Source organism: Urocitellus parryii, unplaced genomic scaffold (genome assembly GCF_045843805.1).
Source record: "Urocitellus parryii isolate mUroPar1 unplaced genomic scaffold, mUroPar1.hap1 Scaffold_79, whole genome shotgun sequence".
NCBI classification, from domain to species: domain Eukaryota; kingdom Metazoa; phylum Chordata; class Mammalia; order Rodentia; family Sciuridae; genus Urocitellus; species Urocitellus parryii.
Window position 1 is genome coordinate 188,458 of NW_027554171.1, and position 18,752 is coordinate 207,209.

The 18,752-nt window shown below is 36.7% G+C and overlaps 1 pseudogene; it reads right to left on the bottom strand.

Annotated features, from left to right (window-relative positions):
- Positions 1-3,856: 3,856 nt before the first annotated feature.
- Positions 3,857-14,992, bottom strand: LOC144252972 (leucine-rich repeat-containing G-protein coupled receptor 4-like; annotated as a pseudogene).
- Positions 14,993-18,752: the final 3,760 nt, after the last annotated feature.

The following is an 18,752-nucleotide window of genomic DNA, read 5'->3' on the forward strand; positions in this document are numbered from 1 at the left end:
ATATATATTTATATATTTATATATATATATAAATATATAAATATATATATATATATATATATATATATATATAGTATTATATATAGTACTACAATCAAGATATAGAATATGTTACCTTGTTTTTTTAACTTCTTTTTTTAAACAACTAGAGAAATTAATTTTAATATATTTTCATTTAACCCATGGATTACCAACAAAATTTGCAAAGAAAATAATTGTTGTTAAGCTATTTCATGTTCCTTTTGTTTGTCCTAGTAATTCTTTGGAATCCAATATCTATTTAACATGTAGCGCACCTCAATTCAGGCTAGACACATTTCAAGTACTCAGTAGCTTCATGTAACCAATGGCTGCCATATTAGCTCCTTTTTCCATCTTTCACCTTTTGGTGAGATATATGCTGTAGGCTGCATGATAAATCTCCTTATTATGTGGTTTCTTGTTGAGTTACATCAGAAAGGAACACCAAAAAGATGAATTTAGAATATAAGAGTAGAGCAAGATGCTTTATTCCTCCCCACAAGATTTATTAGACTGTGAATTGGTTTCTTCATGCTTTTGGTGGGAATAACTTCAATTAGGTTGCCTTCTCCTACAAGGTTTTCTTAATGGCTCTCTCTTCTTTCACCTCTTACCTCTCCAAGTCTATGGAAGGACAGGTACTTCACAAAATTTGTTGGCTTCCCTCAAACTTGTCCTTACCTTTACAAATACTTTATTAAATAATTTTTACCCTAATTGATATTTTTCATCCTTGAATCTTGAATAATGTTTTTTTTAATTATAAGAAAGTAAAATATACCTCATCCCATATCACAGGCAATGTATATACACACCAGATTAATTATATATTAAAATATAATGTATAAAATGCTAAAAATTTTAAAGAAAATATTTGTATAACATTGTGAAGAGAAATGGAAAACAAAAAATATAAAAAACCTAAATAATTAGATGATATTGTAGTTAAAATTTTTATGTGTAAAAATTTATCAAAAAGGGTTGAAAGTTCTGGGGATATGACTTAGTTGGTAGAGTGCTTGCCTAGCATGCACAAGTCCTTGGGTTCAATCCCCTGCACAAAGGAAAAAAAAAGTGTTAAAAGAGACATGAATTATATGTATTACTGGCCATTTTTGTTTATTTTTGGTATTTAGCTTAACATGATTTCTCCTTTGGTTGGCTTTTCCTTTGTTGTGGTTCTTCCCTTTGTAGATTTTAATCGTTGTTTTTCATTTTGTTCTTTTGGAATATTTTGCCAAGAATGTTCTATAGTGCAGGCTTTCTTGCTGTAAATTCTTTTAGCTTTTGTTTATTATGGAAGGTTTTTATTTTATTGTCAAATTTGAAGCTTAATTTTGCTGGATATAAGATTCTTGGTTGGTATCCATTATCTTTTAGAGCTTGGTTTATGTTGTTCTAGGATCTCCTGGCTTTGACTTTTTGGGTTGAAAAACCTTCTGAGATCTGAATTGGTATTCCCTTATATGAAATCTGATTTTCCTCTCTTGTGGCCTTTAAAATTATATCCTTATTTTGTATGCTAGGCATTTTAATTATAATGTGTCTTGGTATATATTTATTATAATTTTGTACATTTGGTGTCCTATAGGCCTCTTATATTTGACTTTCTAGTTCATTCTTCATGCTTGGGAAATTTTCTGATACTGTTTCATTGAAGAGATTGTGTATTCCTTTGGTTTGAGTCTCTGAACCTTCCTCTATACCAATAAATCTTAAATTTGGTCTTTTGATGGTATCCCATAATTCTTAGATATTCCATTTATAGTTTCTTACCATCTTCAAGTGAGGTCAACTTTATTTTCAAGATTGTATATTTTGTCTTCATTGTCTGAGGTCCTGTCTTCCAAGTGATCTAGTCTGTTGGTGATACTATCTATTGAGTTTTTAATTGGCTTATTGTTTCTTTCATTTCAAGGATTTCTAGTTTTTTTTTTTCAGTATCTCTATGTCTTTCTTGAAGTTATCTCTTGCAACCTGTATTTGTTCTGTTCTCTCTTTGTCAGAGTGATCAATTTTTACCTATATATGCTCACTTAGGTTGTTCTTTAATTTCCAAATCATTTTAGTTAATTTCATGATGTCTATGTGTCTTCCTCTCTCACAGTGTGGATCCAAAGTATTGCAGCTTCTGCCCTATTGTCTTATAGTGTCGCTATAAGTTACCAATACCTCACTTTAAAGGAAGAGATCAATATTACAGCATTTAATGTATCCAATATGCAGCCATATATCAGTTAGTTTCTATTTTTACATTTACACATTTGTCACTATAATCAGAAATGATGAATTCAGTTATCTTCTACCATATAGTAAATAGGTTTGCATAGAGGTTTACAGTTTCTAGTGGTAAAAGGGGGGACTTAGAGGTTGGCTGAGATGTTTATGAGGTAGGATGTGAGAATATGGAGGTATTAGATTATATGATTAGTGAGGATAATAATAAGTTGGATGTTAGTAGGAGAAATAAGAGATAGGCAACCCCATGCAAAATTCCCTGTTAACTCAGTAGCAGGATAACTGTTAGCACCCCAATAGAGAAATTTGTGGTGCAGCCAGGCCACAGGGACCTTGGTGATGCCAGGTCCTTATTGTTGTCCCTTGATAGTAGTGGCGATATACATGTTTTGTGGTGGTGGCAGCCTCAAGCCTATAAGTACCCTGATGTTGGGCTGTGGAACCACACTTTGGTGAATAGGAAACCCCAGCAAAGGGTGGCTCTCGGTGCATATGTGGGGTAGGCCTTTCCCCTGGATCTCTAGGGTGTGGTGTTGGCATTTTGATTCTTGATCTGTAGTATGTAATATGAATTTTCCCATACCTTTAATTTTTCCCTACCCTACTCTTTTCCATAATAGAAATTTTATGATTTTGTGCCTGTTTTAGAATGTTCAGACTGCTATAATAAAATACCATAAGCGGAATGGCTTATAAAACAATAGGAATTTATTTCTTATAGTTCTGGAGGCTGGGAAGTCGAAGAGCAAGATGTCAGCAGACTCAGTTTCTGGAAAAGACTTTCTGGTTCTTAGACAGTATTTTGCACTTGTGTCCTTATGCGGCTGTCGTGGACTAATTTCTATGCTTCAGCTCTTTACACTATTACAACCTACTACATAAAACACATTTTGGAACTAAGATTATGGACAAGAGTTCTTCAGTTCACCATCTGGATTTCTGAGGATTCGTAAAACTCCTGAAATAGAAGCAGTTTTGTGTGTCCGAGACTATATACGGGTCCTTTTTAAGGAAACTGAGATAGCAGCAATTTAAGGGCTAAGAATCAGAAAACATATCATCTTTAAGAAATGGCCCAGGACTCTCTGCAGAAAGGGCTGCATTTAAGGATGCAGGCGCCTGCTCAGCCTCTAAGGTGGAAGACAGGAGATTGTTTTGGTTTGCTGAAGGTACTTGGAAGGGTCCAAGGAACCTTGGGACCGGTTTATCGGTCGGGCAGCCTCAGGTTTACCTGGCGCGACCCAGTAACTCCGTTCCTCTCAGGCTCAACACCTCGGCCTCTACGTCATGGGCATCTTCGTCCACATCTTCCTCATCCTCTCTGTCACCATGTTCATCGTCAAACGAGAAGCTCTGGTGGCCGAGGGGAGACAACAGTGACATGGTGGAATTACTGCAGCCCTGAGGCAGCGGCGACCAACAGATAGACGTCGCCCCCAGCCTCTGTCCCCGCGCACCCGTCATGAGGACGGAGAAGGAGGCCACGGAGGCCTCAGACTCAGAACTGCAGTCCGCAGAGAACAGGATGCCGGGAGGGGAAGAAGCAACACTCCACCGCCACACAGCCCGCATCTGGCCCACATCTGGCCCGCCAAGTTCAAACCCGCCAAGCTGCAGCTGGGACATGATCTCCCAGCAGGCCCCGCGCGTGCTGGGCCCGGCCAATCCGGGCCACCCGGGTGCCGCGTTGCCATGGTGACGCAAAGAGGACGCGAGGGCTGTGTCTGGGCCTGTAGAACTTGGCTTTCTCTCTGTCTGCCCTTCTTCCTGTGTCTGGAAGGTGCCTGTTGCTTGTGAACTTATTCAATTCTGTGTCTCTTCCAGCTGACACCTTCCGGGGGCCTGGGCTTTTTTTGAGGTGTTGTTGCAGACCATTTGGTATTTGAAATAACGTTATTACTAAATAAAGCAACTCCTCTTAAAGGGAAAGAGGCAGAATTAAGGACTAACATCCACCCCTCCACCACACCCCCCCCACCCCAACACACACATAAGGTCAGGATTATATGCACCAGTCTTGATTTCCTTGAACAGGTCATGCTTTTTTTGAGGCTGATTTAATTTAACTTTACAAGTGTATCCACGAAAGCAGGTTTAGGTGGCCTGGGGAAGTAGCTCAGTGGTAAAGTGCTTGCCTAGCATGCATGGGGTCCTGGGTTCCATCCCTGCTACCAAAAAATAATGCAGGTTTAGGACAATCTTTTAGTGTTTTGATACATCTTGTTTGCCTGGCGTCTTAAGGCATCTAGTCTGTCTACACCTGCGAATTGTTTTTACTTTTTTAAGCCTCTATTATGTGCTAAGCCTCTAACCTTTGCTAAGCACTGGGATAAAAACTGCTGTTACTCTAAATTCCTCATCTTTTTGTGGTGACAAATGTAATTAAAATATGCTGTTATGTGTATTTTATGAGGAAAGAATATTTTGTGGGAACTCGGAGATTGGAGATGGGGATAAAGGTAGCAAGAAAGATGACAGACATTATAAAGCTGGATGCTTTATTTATACTGGTGTAAATTTAGCTCTGTCTAGTTCATAATTTGTATAACTGGTAGAAGTATCATGTGAAAACAGACAATGACTAAAAATAGCACATAAAGTTGTTACTGATCAAAGAGTAATACACCATCCTTGATGAAGTTTAGATCTACAAAATTTGACACAGGACATTGATATATGATAAAAATATTAACAATCAAAGACAATTCTGGAAGCAGAAGCTATAATAAAATATGATATGCCAGCTAGAGGCACAGAGCATGGGAGACCCTGAGTTTGATTCCCCTACCACAAAAAAATAAATATGTATGCTTAAAACTTCTTAAATGGAATATTTTTAAATTTTAGTAACAACAGTGAAATGAAGAAAATCAGAGCAATCCAAGTGAGTAATAAATTGATCAAAGAATAAAATTTATTTAGTAGAGTTTTTTTCATTCTCTACCCCAATAATTCAATATTGGCATGTCTGGCTAAAACCTTTCATTAGAACATTTTGAGAATCAGTAATATCAAAAGACCCTAAACTGTTTTAGGACTTCATAAGGAAGAAAGCTTTAGGAGAAATTTCCCAACAGACATAACCTAATGCAAGCATAGTGGAAAACTCACAGGTTTTATCTATGAAAGAAAAAGAATTTTAATCAATGGTTTTTCTCTTAATAAATTTCCATAAATAAGCTGTTGACCTTTCTGATCCTAATTTATTCCTCTATAATATTAAGGAAATAATCTACATCACAGTCATATTATCTAATTAATCCTCAAAATTTCTAGTTCAGGATCTGACAGATTTAAGAGTAAATTGTATCACTTGAATGCCAAAGCTTTTGCACTGTAACTTTTTGGTATGGGAATCTAAGATGTCATATACTTCCCTTCCTCCTTTAGATGTTTTATTTTTTAAAAAATGCTTTATAAAAGAAAGCCCTTTCCTTCATGCTTCAGGGTCATCATTATGACAATTACATTATATGTTAACAATACTGGAGACCCAAAGACTATGGGGCAATTCCATGCTGTGTGTACACATATTTGAATGTAGTCAAGTCTTGGGGTCTCTTATACTGCCTTTACATTATTGGGGCCAAGAAGTCATAAAGAAGGGTATAAAAAGCATTAAAAGATTTTTTCCCATATGTTTTACTTACTAATGTCTTTTCTTACTACTCATTTATTTTCACTTTCATGGTATATTTGAGATTTTTTTTACTGGTTCTGTAACCTGTAAGTGAAGAATGACTTTTCCTTACAAATTCCTGTATGACATTGTAACAAAAATCATGCCAATTTTAGTTAGTTTTAAAAATAATTATTCCTAGAAATTTACAGATGAAACAATATGTCTTGGATTGCTTCAAATAATCTAAGAGGCAGAAGGATTGAGGGGCTAGTGAATAAGGTAAAGATGAAACAAGGTTTATTGTGTGTTGTGGTTTTGGTGGTGGGCATGGGAAGGGGAGAGGGAGAGGGGTACCTAAACCATTCTTTTTATTGTGAAAATTTCAAACACATATAAATTTTAAAACAGGAAGAGGCATACACATTTACTAACACCTACAAAATATAGCCAAAATTAAGAGGAACTAAGTTTTGATTGGGATCTAATTTGCTGTGGTTCAGGCATTCACTTAAATTTTATTAAACCCTTTGTTTTCTCATTTGTCCAAAGAGAGCTTGGAGATTGTAATACTACATTTCTAGGCAACTGACTACAATTAATATCATGTAGATATTTTTAATCATTTGCTTTTAAATAAAGATTAAATTGGTGATATTCACTTATATTTCAAAATATGTTTTCCACAATATAGTTCAGATTTAAGACAGGATAAAAGTTTTAAGTTTAAGTGTTCTTAAATATTGACAGATAACTATCAAACAATATTTTCTAATGGTTACTTCCAACATTTTTTCTAATAATGTCTTTTCTATTTAAAACTTTTTAAATTTGTCTCCATAATAGATAGTAAATGCTTTAACATACTTAGTTACAAATTAAGGCAAAATATATTGCTTTCTAGAAACTTTAATAATTTGAAACATAGAGTACAATATTGTATTTCATCCAATATATAGCACAGTTTACCAAAGATTTTGTATATCTGCTATTCTATTTTTAAATGAATGAAGTTTTCAATAACTTGAATTTTGAGAAAACAAGTTTAATTAAGATTATTACCAAGTTATGATTTAATATTTATCAGATGTGTAAATATACAAACCGTGATAGCAAATTTTAAAACTTATAAATAGTTGGCCTTACAAAATTACAATACACTGTAAATAAATCCCTCCCACATTTTATACAAACTACATGATTTTGATATACAAAGATTCTGTTTTTACACTGACAATGTACAACCGAGATTATTTACAATGAAAAAAGTCTATAAACCACAATTTAACATTCTGCTACTGGCAGTCACTATAGGAGGTAGCTTTAATTAAACGAACTGAACAGAAGCCATGTTTCCCTACTTGTGTTGTAAAAATAATTTACATAAGATAAAAATTCTTTATATGCTCAGTATGTACAGTTTAATTATTAAACTGTAATCTAGCTTAATTTTTTTAGTATATCCAGTATAATAATATGGCAGTAGGTTTGCTATTTAGTACATTGTTCAAAAAACTTATTGGGCAATCATAACTTTAAGACTCTACAAAAAAAACATGGCAGAAGACCCTAGATGAGAATCAGGTAAAATTTTTAATTTTCAAAGACATAGGATTAAACCTTATCCTTTCTCCCCCACCCCCTTAATGATATGTCTGTCTAGTTTAACCAGAACTCAGCATATGAACTATTGAATAGGTTTTTTTGTAAGTCATGGTATGGGAAATTTTTATAGAAGCATACAAGTAATAACATAAGTTTAGGAGAATCCAGTTCACTAAGAAATAAATTATGTGCTTTGTGTCATATTTATTTTCAGCTTCCTCCAATTAAAAAATGACCCCAGTTTACTTTTTGTGTAATCCATACTGTAAATAGATGACATACCAACAAAACTGGAAAATATCAGTAGAACCAATGATATTAAGAAGCATTTATTAATGGGAACATTACATGGAGCCATCAAATCCCTTAGGTACTATTAAAATCTCATTAGTATGTAGTGTAGCCAAAACTACTTCAACTCACACATCAATTAGCCATTTATTTTGTACTAGTAATATAATTGCAAAACACTGAAAATCATGGTGAGCATAACAAAGCAATGTAAAATGACCCCAAACAAATGTACTGATATTTTTATTCTATCAGCTGTTAATATGGTTTTTAAAACATCTTCAGGTTTATATAGATTTATAAAGCAATTTAACAAAATCTATGATTCTCATGTAAAAGTGGAAATAGAAAACAATGATACCTATGTGTACTCTCACAGTTCTAGTTGGGAGACAATCAAGACAAGCCCTTTTTTGGCCCTGTAGTAAGTTGTCCTGAGATTAATGATCAAATATTAGGTAAAATTAGCAAGACTCTTTTGTCAGTTATATAAAGTCACATTTGAACTACCTTTTTAAAAATATTAACAGCTGTCCTTTATCTTGTGCTTAATTCAGAAATAGGTATAAATTTGCTCCTTATGAATCTGAAAAAACCTAAAAGTTATATTGCTATACCACACCTCAAATCCTTTTCAAGTTCTGTTTCAAATAGACCACACATTCCTTGGAAATTGCATTTTTCACCAATTAATAATTTAGGCACCTGTTCTTTGAAAAATATCAGGTTTGAAAAATAAACTTCCACCTTCCCCTTCTATGTGACACCAGGCAGTGATTACAGAAGTGCTTCCCAGATGAAAGAATAGAATATGGTTCACTCTATAAACACTGTGAATTTGGTTGATGGGGGAAATAGTTACAAACACAGTAATTCGGTCTTTAACTCTTGGTAGATTGTAAGCGTCGCACACCAAAGGGAATCCTTGACTCTGATAGAAGCAGGCTCTACCATGCCTGCACTTGGTCAGAACTGTCTGAGACAAAGGAGTCTTCTTCATCTGCCTAATCAGAGTGGGCTGACTGTGCCACAATCAGACCAATATCCCTCTGGTCTTTGGCAAGAAGCCACTGCCAATGCAGGACAGCTGTGTGATTTTATTAAGTGTTTGCATGATACTGGCTTTGTCAAAAGAAAAGATTCGCAGCAGTCACATACAGTCAGGTTACCCTACAAGTGTGAGTACATGCCACAGTCATAGTAGAAATCCTGTTCCACACAACCACCTTGGCTACTGATGGAAACTGAAACTGATCCACTTTTCTTGGTAATGTGTCACTTCAGTAACTTCCAGTCTTCTTTAAATTTTTGATTGAAGAAAACATACAGGACCAGATTTAGGCAAGCAGGCAATGGGAAAAATATCAGAGTAACAGACTTCATTATTTCAGGACTGATAGAGATTGCAGTGATCAATGGTGCAAATGAGAAAAATGCAACAGGGCAAAAAAAAGATGCAGTTGGTGAAAATTAGCCAAGTAACATGCTTAATCATGCTAGATTGTGAGTTTTCTGAGAGGTCTTCTTTTTCCAAGTTGCAGTAAAGTTTAGTGTAGATGATGGCCATTAATAAAAATGCTAGTGAGTTTAACAGCACTAAAGTCATGGTAAATCCTAATGATGGCTTCTCTCCTGTGGGAAATGGCAAGCACAAAGGTGATGCAGAATATTCCCCTCTATGGAAAAGGAGGAAACAGCCTGCTACTGCAGCACCCAGAAAAGCAAAAAGGGCTACAATCCAGAACTGCTTGAGATGATTGCTTTCCCATTTTTCATGATATTTTTTGCAGATAAGCTTCTTTCAACAGCTGCTAAACATTAATAAAATATTGCACTTTCTGAGGAAAAACCTGCAAGGAACTCAGCTGCTTTGCAGCCATTGCCAGTGTCCCACCAAATGCCAAATTCAGCAAATCTGCCCCAGGATACGGCATCAAGAAAAGTTAAGATGCCAGTATAGATTCTCATGAATAAGTTAGACACAGAAATCAAGCCTATGAACAACTTGGAGGAAGGCAGTGATGTACAAGATGTGAATGTTGTTAAAATGACTAGCAGTTTGAAAAACAATGCAACCAAGAAAATGAGCCACATGGTGAGACATGTCATCCAGCTTCCCACAGGGCTTAATAGCACCTAACATGAAAAAGAAACAGAAACATGAAAGACATTTTAGAAAATACCATATTTCATTTAATATGCTTGATAGAATGACTATTGATGGTTGATTCTAGAATAAATGAGTTACCTAATTGAATAGAACCAAACTGAAAAAAAAATATTGCTTTTAAGATATTTCAGTCACAGACTAGGCTACTTTAAAAATTAAGCAGCTTAATATCTGGGTGTAGCTAGCACACACCTATAATCCCAGGGACTCAAGAGGTTGAAGCAGGAGGGGATGGCAATTTCAAGGCCAGCCTCATCAACTAAGCAAGATCCTGTCTCAAACTAAAAACATAAAAAGGCCTCAAGGGAGGGTACTCAGTAGTAAAGCTCCCCAGGGTTCACTCTCTAGTACTGAAACAAAACATAACCAGGATTAGTTTCTTTTATTATTTGGTAAGGGCATATAGAGATATTTCCAAGAAAATTTCTACTTTTTCTTTTTCTTTATTCTTTTTTTAAATATTTTTTTTTAGTTGTAGATGGACACAATATCTTTATTTTTTATGTGGTACTGAGGATTGAACCCAGTGCCTCACGCATGCCAGGCAAACACTCAACCACTGAGCTATAACCCCAGCCCTCTACTTTTTCTTATACCAAATATACAAAGCACAGAATTTAGCATATAAAAGGTACTTAAAATATTGAGGGTCTGTAATCAGATGGTTTATAACTTGCTATTCTTACCTTAAAAAAGCCACTTAAGCCTAATAAGTTGCATTTTCTGATATGTAGATAATAATGCCTACTTAATTCAGTTGATGGCTTAAGTAAATTTGCATACATAAGTACTTATGCAGGCTGCTGGGCACATAGTGGAACTTTAGTAAATATTAGCTTTTTTTTTCTTCCTTCCTTTTCCCTATGTATTTTATTTTTTAAAAAAATATTTGTATTAGTTGTTTATGAACATTTATTTGTTTGTTTGTTTGTTTATATGTGGTGCTGAGAATCTAACCCAGTGCCTCAAACATGGCAAAAGCTTTACCATTTACCACTGAGCCATAACCCCAGCTCTCTATATATTTTATAACTGATATGTATGTATATACACAGATTTGTAACATTTTAAACCCAATTTCTTATGGCATTTCACAGCAACCTGCTGAAGTTGGTTATGGTTGATAATCAATGTTAACTATTCATACAAAGCTTGGCACAAAACAAAACCCCTCTATAATAGTAAAACCCCTATATATATATAGGATCACAAGAATGCACTTAGTAGCTGAATTGCTGGTTCTAATAACTGACTTTGACATGCTAGTAATCTCACAAATGAAAAATATTTCATTTATAATTAAGGAGTGAAAATGTTTGACTATAAAGAACAAGAAAACTATGATTGCCTAAAGGATGTTTTAACTTTCTGAACTGTCATGAAATTTGACATATACAGTGGAACTCCAGTTCTGCACCATTTATCTGATTTTCAATGAACACAATTTTTTTAATCAAATTTATTTTCACTCTGAACCCTCAGGAAGTGCTAAAATGGAAGTTCTTTCTCACATTTTATTTTCGAGGAGGGTAGTACAGGGACAAAACCCAGGGGTGTTCTACCACTAAAGTATATATCCAGCCTTCTTTATTTTTTATTTGGAGACAGGATCTCTTTAAATTGGTGAGGGTCTCATTAAGTTGCTGACACTGACCCTGCACTTGCAGTACTCCTGCCTCAGCCTCCAGAATGGATCCGATTATAGGTGTGTCCAGTACTGCAAAAGAATGCTGTTTCCTGCCAGGTGACGTGGCACACACCTATAATCCCAGAGGCTCTGGAGGCTGAGGCAGGAGGATCATGGGTTTAAAGCGAGCCTCAGCAACTTAGCAAGGCCTTAAGCAACTCAGTGGGACCCTGCCTCTATAAATAATATATAAAAAGGGCTGAGACTGTGGCTCAATGGTTAAGCACCCGTGGGTTCAATCCCCAGTACCACCGTCTCCTCCAAAAAGTATGATGTTTACTTCTCACTGATCATCAGTTCTGTGTACAATCTCCAACACCTGAATCCTTCATGGGGAAGAGAGTCAACTGCACTCCTAACTGTCAAAAATTAATATCTGCACAATAAAATAAATTACATAAATGATTCTTGCTAGTTGCACTTACTCATCTGTTAAAATTAAGTTTGTTCTCATTCTCCACACAAGGAAATGGGTTAAATATTCAAAGCATACATACATAGGCCCTTAAGAAGCTCACAATTCAGCATCAGTTATTAGTAAATTCACAGCACTGATGATTCTAAGTTATAAAATTAATTGCCAACCCAGGCATGGTGGCACACACCTGCAATCCCAGTGGCTCAGGAAGCTGAGACCAGAGGATCGTGAATTCAAAGCCAGCCTCAGCAACACTGAGGAGATAAGCAACTCAGTGAGACCCTGTCTCTAAATAAAATATAAAATAGGGCTGGGGATGTGGCTCAGTGGCCGAGTGCCCCTGAGTTGAATCCCTGTTACCCCGTCACCCTCCCTACCCCCAAAATTAATGGCCAGTTCATCCTGTGACATCATACTAATAGGAATCTCTTTGGTAGCACCTGATTTAACAAAAAATATTTAAAACCTTGCCTTTATAGTAAAAGTATAAATCCAAGTTCTCTGGTAGGCAGACAGAATATGACATTACAATCAAGTAAATATTGGCATCATTTAATAACTTTCCTAAAACTACAACTTCAATGAAGTAAATCAGAAAGAGTAGACAAGATTGCATTTAAAAAACAATTATAGGTTCATGCTTATAATCCCAGGGGCACAAGAGGCTAAGGCAGGATGATCACAAGTTCAAAACTAGCTTCAGCAACTTAGTGAGGCCCAAAGCAACTTAATAAGACGCTGCCTCAAAATGAAAAAGTAAAACAGGTTGGTGATGTGGCTCAGTGGTTAAGCAATCCTGGATTCAATCAATACCAAAAAATAAAATGAAATAAAATAATAATAATAATAATAATAATAATAAAGAAGAAGAAGAAGAAGAAGAAGAAGAAGAAGAAGAAGAAGAAGAAGAAGAAGAAGAAGAAGAAGACTGGGGACAAAACTCATTAATAAAGCAGAAGCTTTGCATTCTGGAGGCCCTGGGTTCAATCCCTGGCACTACAATAAATAAAGAATAATATAAAAGAGCAAGAGCTGTTAATATGCAGATTCTGATTCAGTGGTATGAGCCTGAAATTCTGCAAGAAATGCTGGTACACTGACCACACTATGAATCAGAAGGCCTTACAGGATCATCTAGTCCCACCCTTATAAAATAGAAATAACATCCATCGCCAGGAAGATTAGATATATTTGCCCAATGTTTACTTAAAGTAAAATATTACAGCCAAATGGGTTGAGCATTACCTGTTGGGGGTGTACAATGGATAATTATTTGACTACGCTCTTCATTTTCAGCAGTGCTGGTGACATTTGCTGCATCAGTGGTACCCGAATATACAACAAAGTATGTTGAATTAAAAGTGGGCAGTTCAAAAGAACCAAATGTTCCCACAATTTTCTCTCCCCTGCATGATGTTAAAGTTCAGTGTATACAAATGTGGCTTGATAATACATTAAAAATGCCAGTAACAGAGGAAAGGCCATTTTTCTCACAGACTTCATATTGACCCTTCATTTTGATTAATGTCTTAGGGAGTGTTCTGTTTCTAAAGGTTCATGTACTTGCCTTTCTCCTTTGTCACACTATGGTCTTGAAGCCTGTTATCTTCTATGTTTAAATTTGCATAAGATTCATAGCCCCAAAATGCACAGCACTGAGAAGCATATGGTACTGATAAAGACCTGGAGAAAAAATTGTAAAATACACCCTGAGTAGCAACTTCATAGACATAATTTTGTTTTGTAAAAAGCATTTTAATCTTTGAAAACCCCAACCTGTGAGTCAGAAAAGTCTAAGTATCATATACTTTAGTCTTGACCATTTATCCTCTAGGAACCTTATCTATGTTAAACACTCTGGTAAAGCTCATAAAAAATGATCATAAAGATACACCACAAAGTTTCTCCCTTTCTATGAGGTGTCTCTTAAGAAAGGTGGATGCAAATCAAGTATATATAAAGTTTCATAATAATACTGTAATTTAAAGTAAAACTGTTGCCAGGTGCAATGGCACAGGCCTATAATCCAAACTGTCATATATAAAACAGTTTTTTTGGTCAATGTTTTCTCCAGCCCTACCAATGGTTCTATGGGGTGCCTGACATCCTCTTGTGCAATACCCTTTCTACTTAAAGCAGCTAGTATTTCTACCCAAAAACACTGGCCTCTCATAAGCCAAAGCCCATTAGAGCCCAGGATATTTTGGGGAAACTTGCTAGAGACAGTGGTACAAGAAACTTTATCTGCTTTAAGAGAGAGCCCCGGGAAGATGAGGTGGCACATGCCTGAATTCCCAGCTACTTGGAAGACAAGGCTAGGATGATGGCAAGTTTAAAGTTAGCCTATACAACTTAGTGAGACCATATCTCAATATAAATGCTTTTCAAAAGGGCTGGAGATGTAGCTTAGTGGTAGAGTGCACATGCAAGACCCTTGTTCAATCCCCATACTGCAAAATGAATATATATATATATATATATATATATATATATATATAGAGAGAGAGAGAGAGAGAGAGAGAGAGAGAGAGAGAGAGAGAATCTGCAGGAAGCCTGTACATCCCCTTTCCTTAGCTAATTCATGTGGTTAAACCAACTCCAGTTGGCTTCTCTGATTCTTCAGCCCAAACATTCACACTGGATCAGGCAGGAAGGCAGCAATTTATGGGGGATAAACATGCATCCTCCCTGCCATCTGGAGCCACCCCAATTCCTGTGAAACCTCCTAAAGTAGCCCTCTCCCCATCAGTCCTACTCAGGTAAATGCTGTCTGGTTCTAAGCACTCAATTTAACAAAGAACCTCCTTCCTTGGCTTCTCACATCCTTTGATTATCTCTTTGATGGGTATAAATTGTCTTTTACTTGCCCAGCTCACACATCTGGTAAATGGCAGAGCTTAAGGTTTGGACATTCAGGCTTTTAACCACCAAGTTTAATGCCATATACCATCTAGCCTCATTAAATTAAAAAAAGCAAAACAAAAACAACAACAACAACAAAATAGGGCCCTGAGCCAAACCAAAAAAAAAAAAAAAATTCAAATACCACTCCATATTTTACACTTGGCCTTGAACACACCTTGTAAGTATTGCTGAGAAATAAAGTTGATGGTGCCAATTTTGTAGTCTGGTAGTGATTTGCACTGCTCACCAATGACTTCTGGCTTTTCATCTTCTGGGAACGTGCAGGATTGCACTTCCAGATCACATGACTAGTCCTGACCAAAGAGTGTGCATGGAAGGAGTTTGTGCCATGTCTGGGTGGAGCATTTAATGCTAGTGAGAGACAAGCCTAAAATATGTCTCTCTGATAGGACAAACAATAATGCCCTTTAAGGTGTTTTCTCCATTGAGCAGAGCCCTCAACCAAACTATCATGGTTGCAAAATGTGAGCAAAACACAGATCTTTTTGATTTTAAGCCATTGATATTTGGGGGTTAATAACTATCATAGCTTGTTCTAGTCTATCCTGACTGATTTAGCTAGCCTCCTATATCCATAGTTCAACCAGTTGAGGATCAAAAACTTTCTTTAAAAAAATGCTTTGATGGCTGGGGCTATAGCTCAGTGGCAGAGTGCTTGCCTAGCATGTGTGAGGCACAGGATTGGATCCTTTCATTGCATAAAAATAAACAAATAAAATAAAGGCATGCTCTTCATTGACAACTACAAAAATGAAAGTAAAAATATTTTTTAAAAACTGAATTTATGGGATAGGGTGGTGGCTCAGTGGTAGAGCACTTGCCTAGCATATGTGATGCACTGGGTATGATCCTCAGTCCCACATTTAAAAAAACAGATAAAACAAACAAATAAAATAAAGGTATTGTGTCCATATGTAACTAAAAATATTTTAAAAACTGCATTTTTACTGAACATGTATAGACATTTCTTCTTGTCATTATTTCCTAAACAATACATTATAACAACTATTTTCATAGAATTTACATTGTACTATGTTTATAAGTAATTTAGAGGTGATTCAAAATGTACCAAAATATTTATAGGTTATACAAATATTACGCCACTTTGTATAAAGTGTTGAACATCCATGGATTTGGGAGTCCAGGAGAGGTTCTGAAACCAGACTCTCAAGGATACTGAGGGACAACTGTACATACAGTATGATTGTTTACTCATTGATTCAAACATTTTTCTGCCCAGCTGGTCAAGAGTAAAAGCTTAAGCCAAAGTCCTGAAGGTCCTAGTTTAATACATCTGGGATGGGGAACAGACCTGTGCAGCTTTCTGGTACTCCCAAGTGATTCTAATGGTCTAGCAAGGCTGAGATTCCTGCATGGCTACATCTTGTGATGGTAGATTAAAATATGGTGTCTACACTTGAGGGCTACCTAGACTGAGAGGACAAGCCCAGAGCCAGAAAAATCACACTACTAAGAGGGTAAATTACCGGAAATATGCAAAAGTAAGTAAGAATATAGAAGCAATTGATGAATAATAAAGCTTTACATGTAATAGAAAGTAGATATGCTTCTTGGAAAATCCATTCATCACATGTAGTAGATATTAGATATTCTTCTTGACAAATCCATTCATCAACTCTGTGAATCCAGAGCAGGTACCCAAGCTGTCAGTTTAACATGTAGATTATTATCCATCACTATGCTTCCAGTTATGTAAAACAAAGCTTAGAAAACCTCTAAAGATGTGGTGCAGGGTCAAAATAGTTAGTACATGGCTCAATTGGACTCCAGATCCAGGCTTTTATCTATCTAGGGCCCAATGCCTTGGCTGATTCATTTAAGGCCCCTGCTTCTCTTCCAGTTTTCTCTCTGCCATGCTACTTACTGCACAGTGCTTTGGCTCCTGCTGCCATGTCTGTCTGGCGTGCCCTACTTCAATTCTCACCACCTTGTTTCTGAACCTCAGCCAGGTCATTGAATACGGGGTTGGGTGGCCCAATCCCTGGTGCTATGACTGCCCCCATCAGCACATTCCTTTACTGGCTCACTGAGCACCTCTATCATTAGATTGCAGTTGGGTCTCAGTTTCTTTTCTCTGAGTCATGTAAGTAGCATTGGGGACACTGTGCTAAAGCACCAGCGATGGCCACATGAATGCTTACCTTGGCTAAATCAAATCGCTGCAACCCACAAGACTGATCCTTCCAACAAGAACACACAGTAAAATATTTATGAAAGGCCTTTGTTTTCTTGTAGTTTTGCAACCACTGTACAATTCTCCACCTTTGTGAATCTCAGTTGTCAGATGTAAAATGGACTAATGGGAGTACCTGCCTCACGGTTGTAAGAATTTATTAAGATGAAAACTTAAGTGTCTTGCCTGTTCATAAGGGAGACATGAACTAAATTCCAACCACATTGGTTGTTATGAGCATCTTCTTATTAAACCACTGGTATTATCCCTACTCAGCATGCCCCTAAAGACATTGTCATTAATATTATCACTCATACATCCCACCAAGTCTAAGTGGCTGTGCTAAACATTCCTTCCTAGAATGTATAGTATTCTCAGAATCCTCAAAAATGAGTTCTTCACATTCTTGTGATGGTTCAGTGTCCCAATCATGAATTATCTCCCTGGTACCTCCAGGAAGCTGCCCAGTGCATTCTCAGGAAGTGTGTGGCTGCTAAACAGTTCCATTCAGGCTCTTTGGATATGGCTAAGAAAACATAGGTTCTCCTTAGGCTCCCACTTTCACTGACCTTCTCCCCACTATGGGTGTTTCCAATTCATTTATGGTCAGCCCAGGCCACTGTGGAGGTGACCCCTACCTCTCCCTGCAGGAGGGTCAGGGTGGCAGTCAAACAGTCCTGTGGACTTCTGGAATCATTGATAACTCTAAAAGGAATAATACTTGCACCAAGCTTATTTTCATTCTTACTAGAAGGAACTCAAAGAATGGGGATTTCAGTTGGGAATAATAATACTCCATCGGCCCTCAGAGTGATCTAATCTTGTTTCCCTTCCTTCCTCATTTTTCAGATATCTGAAGCACAGTAGGCCAAATTGGGGTTTTGGTGAGGCATTCCAGTTGAGGTTGCCTGTTGAACAAGTCTGGGCTATTATAAAAGGACAGGAAAAGAGTTAATTTTCCCACACCCCAAATGTCATCAGAACAGGCAACCTATGAGGGAAACCAAAGCTCAAGCCACAAAATAAAGAAAAATGTAAATTTGGCTTTCTGATTAAAAATATTCTGAAGACCCAATTTGATTGAGTGGTGTTTGCTGAGATCCGATCCTCAGCACCACATACCAACATGATGTTGTGTCCGCCGAGAACTAAAAATAAATATTAAAAATTCTCTCTCTCTCTCTCTCTCTCTCTCTCTCTCAAAAAAAAAAAAAAAAAAAAAGAAGAGACCAGAAATCAATGAAGAGATAAAGAGGTGGCCCAAGAGGCAGGTTGTCTCCAGGCAGGCCAGTGGCCAAAATGAGAGGACCTCAGAGTGGAAATTTTCCCCAGAGGGCTGGAGCAAGAAATAACTTTTTTTTTCAGAACTATGTTCACAAACAACTGCTTAAATAAATTTTCAATCCCATATCATCTGTCTCATTTGGCTGGAACAACAAGCTTACATTCCACAGCCTGGGCTTACCCTTCTGCACTCCACTGCCAATAAAGCATAAAGAGTGTGATTAGTTCTTTTTGCATGAAGAAGGACCATTAAATCAGTTGGCTTCTCTTTTATGTAGCTTCTTACAACAATATCTACCA